Source organism: Pinus tabuliformis, chromosome 6 (assembly GCF_031772625.1).
Source record: "Pinus tabuliformis cultivar Carrire ecotype Pingquan chromosome 6, CPIR1, whole genome shotgun sequence".
Lineage (NCBI taxonomy): Eukaryota > Viridiplantae > Streptophyta > Pinopsida > Pinales > Pinaceae > Pinus > Pinus tabuliformis.
In genome coordinates this window covers 2,750,849-2,754,851 of record NC_142292.1, presented here as the reverse complement: position 1 = coordinate 2,754,851, position 4,003 = coordinate 2,750,849, and the positions used below count along the sequence as shown (strand labels likewise).

The 4,003-nt window shown below is 42.6% G+C and overlaps 1 pseudogene; it reads right to left on the bottom strand.

Annotated features, from left to right (window-relative positions):
- Window positions 1–2,498: 2,498 nt before the first annotated feature.
- On the bottom strand, window positions 2,499–3,273 carry LOC149256910 (25S ribosomal RNA; annotated as a pseudogene; the record flags this gene model as incomplete).
- Between the last annotated feature and the right edge of the window lie 730 nt (window positions 3,274–4,003).

The following is a 4,003-nucleotide window of genomic DNA, read 5'->3' as shown; positions in this document are numbered from 1 at the left end:
TGGTCACGATATGTAGTGATCCGACGGTTCATTCTCTCCTCGGTATTACTGACACTTGATCCATGGCTTAACACCCGATTGGTCCATGATCTCTATTTAAAGAGCATGGAGGGTCATTTATAGGTTAACCGTTCATGAGAGAAGCTTATGTAAATTTTCATTCTTTTATTAATAAATTGCTTGAATTGGCCGCATTGGCTCAGGTCGTGGACTGTTTCCCTCTTTGAGGGTTTTAACCACGTCAAAAGTACTGGTGTATTGATCTATGATATGTTTGTGAGCGGTGTCCTTTGTTGTTCTGTTTGAGGAACTTACCCTGTAAATTCCTACAATTTAACTTTTTCCAAGTCAATATTACATTACATGCATGGTTAAAAACAAAGTAATCAACCCTTCAAGTTAATCACACATACATGTTTAAAATACAAGGAAATCATCATGATCCCTGTGCTCATGCATATCATTCTCATGCATGCAGTTTATCCTTCAACTTTCTCTTAATTACAATCATAAGTACAATATCCTCGATCACATGTACATGTACTTTCAAAGCTGAAATGAATATAACTTTCGTTGCGATAGAGTGAATCTCATACTTAGCTTTTCCATCCTGCAACTTGCATTCCCTTAACAAAGAAATGCATTCAATCAAATGACATGAAACTTTAATTGGATAAGAATTCTAACAATTTCTTACCAATCCATTTCAAAGGCACTTCCTTTAACTGCACATCGATATCAACATGTGTATCATCCTGACACATATCAATGATGGAAACTTCCTTCCCTTTCTTGCCATACTCTTTCTCAAATTTCTTCAAATTTTGTGGAAGCATTGTTGGATTCAGAGTCCAACACATTTCAGTAGTATGTCCATGCTTATGGAAATAAGTGCAACACATGTTCATCTTCTTGATAGCATGATTTGCATTGCTCAATGGAACTTTGGCTTCTTTCCTCCTTTCCTTCAAAATTTTCCTGTATGTTGCCATTATTTTCCAACATCTAGAAACATTATGGTTAACCAAACCACAAAAAGAACATGCAATTCTTTTCCAATGCTTATGTGGAAATTTACCATGCTTTACATGATCAAAGGAAGTGTGATGGAAATCAGATTTATACCTTTCTCTTTCACCTTCATTACCTTCATAAGGAGGTGAATCGAAAGAAGAAGAAGCTCCCTTTGGAACACTATCAATCCCTTCAATGGTTTTAGAGCTTTCACCACTCCCTTGTTCAAGTGCATGCTGATTCACACCTTCTTCCTTCATGGCTGCTTTGGAACTTTCTTCATAAGATTGTCCATAGCCAAGAGCCAAATTCTTAGGCCTTACCTCAACCATTATTGGCTCAACTATACCATGTGCATGTTTTCCCAATCCTTTTCCTTCATATCCCATTTTGGACATCAACTTGGACCCTATGCCTCTGGTATGTTTCTCAAAAGAACCAACATAAACATTATTATAAGAATTTGAAGACAAACTAGAATTGTTTACCTCTTCTTCAAGTTAATACTTGGATAAGGCTTCTTTGGCAACAAGGAGTTGTGTCTCCAACTCATGCATCCTTTCCAGATTCATGTTTGCAATATGAAGTTGGCCTTCCATTTCCTGCAATTGGTCAGAAAGCAACTGCTTCTCTTCCCTCATGGAATTCAAATGCTCTTGAAGTCTAGAGCTCTTTCTTTCATCCTCATACATTTCTCTCACCATATTCATCATGATGAAAAATTCTTTCTTCAAGCCTTCATCAAAAAATCTTGTGAAGGAGGATGATTTTGAGAACTCACTTATGGAAGTTGTCATTATAATAATGAACAAAAGAGCTTCAGCAAACTCAAACAACAAGTAGTTTGCAGAATAATAAAGCAGTCAATCTTCAACACTGCTTAAGACACCTTTCAAGCTACACAATCAAGCTAGTGATGTCAGTCAAGCAAACCTAGTGCTCTGATATCATCTAATCTGAAAATGCAGGAACCAACAATGAAACTTGCTGATATATGAGCTAAAATCTTCCACCGACCATGTGGAAATTCGAGCCCTCTTTGCTTGCATGCTTTTCCAGCTCATAGAATTGTGCACAGCTTTGCACCAAATTCTTTCCCTGCACCAAATGACACCAAAGGTATCTTGTGCAACAAGACAATCATCAACAACAATTTGTCCTAAAATATGCTAAACAATGGACTCAACCATCAACATAACAAGTGTATACACAACCGACACAAGTCGACAAAACATGTGCACCACAATCGACGCAAGTCGACAATATAAGTGGCACAATCAACACAAGTCAATGAAACATGTGACACAATCGACAATGTAAAAGTGTGCTCACAAGCGAAACTAGTCGACCAACAACAAGATACATTTACAAACACCTATGCATGTATCTCTTAGGATCGACTAACCCATGTCCAAGTGTTGTTCACATGGAACCTTTCCCCACTTCAGTCTTCAAAGTTCTCATTTGAATATTTGCTACTACCACCAAGATCTGCACCGGGGGCCGATCCACCCAAGCTCACGCCCGAGGTTTCTCAACGACCCCCGCATCCTCCTACTCATCGGAGCCAGGCAATTGCTCCGACGGTCGAGTATAGGTTGCGCGCTTCAGCGCCATCCATTTTCGGGGCTAGTTGATTCGGCAGGTGAGTTGTTACACACTCCTTAGCGGATTTCGACTTCCATGACCACCATCCTGCTGTCTTAATCAACCAACACCCTTTGTGGTATCTAGGTTAGCACAAAATTCGGCACTGTAACTCGAATTTTGGTTCATCCCGCATCGCCAGTTCTGCTTACCAAAAATGGCCCACCTGGAGCTCTCAATTCCACGGCACGGCTCAATGGAGCAGCCGCACCCTCTTACCTATTTAAAGTTTGAGAATAGGTCGAGGGCGTTACGCCCCCGATGCCTCTAATCATTTTCTTTACCCAATAAAACTCGTGCGTGAGCTCCAGCTATCCTGAGGGAAACTTCAGAGGAAACCAACTACTAGATGGTTCGATTAGTCTTTCACCCCTATACCCAAGTCAGACGAACAATTTGCACGAGCATTGAAAGGGAATCGGGTTAATATTCCCGAACCGGGACATGGCGGCGGGTGGCAACGTTAGGAAATCCGGAGACGTTGTCGAGGGCCCCGGGAAGAGTTATCTTTTCTTTTTAACAGCTTGCCCACCCTGGAATTGGTTCACCCAGAGATAGTGTCCAACAGCTGGAAGAGCACCGCACATCTTGCGGTGTCCGGTGCACCCTCGGCGGCCCTTGAAAATCTGGAGGACCGAGTACCGTTCATGCCCGGTCGTACTCATAACCGCATCAGGCCTTGGACGGAATTTTCCACCCAATTAGGGCTGCATTCCCAAACAACCCGACTCGCCAACAATGCCTCGTGATGCGGCAGGGTCCAAGGCCGACGGGGTTGCGACCTCAGCTCAGGCGAGAACACCCGCTAAGTTTAAGCATATAATTAAGCAGAGGAAAAGAAACTTACAAGGATTCCCCTAGTAGCGGCAAGCGAACCGGGAAGAGCCCAACATGAAAATCGAACGGCGGCGCTGCTTGAATTGTAGTCTGTAGAAGCATCCTCAGTGGTGGACTTGGGCCAAGTCCCTTGGAAGGGGGTGCCTGAGAGGGTGACAGCCCCGCCGGCCTGGGACCCTGCCGCATCACGAGGCGTTGTCGGCGAGTCGGTTTATTTGGGAATGCAGCCCTAATTGGGTGGTAAATGTATCTTGTTGACAGACGGCTAGTGTCGCTTGTGAGCACACTTTTACATTGTTGATTGTGTCACACATTGATTATAGACTTGTGTCGATTGTGGTGCACATGTTTTGTCGACTTGTGTTGGTTGTGTACACACTTGTTATGTTGATGGTTGAGTCCATTGTTCAGCATATTTTAGGACAAATTGTTGTTGATGATTGTCTTGTTGCACAAGATACATTTGGTGTCATTTGGTGCAGGGAAAGAATTTGGTGCAAAGTTG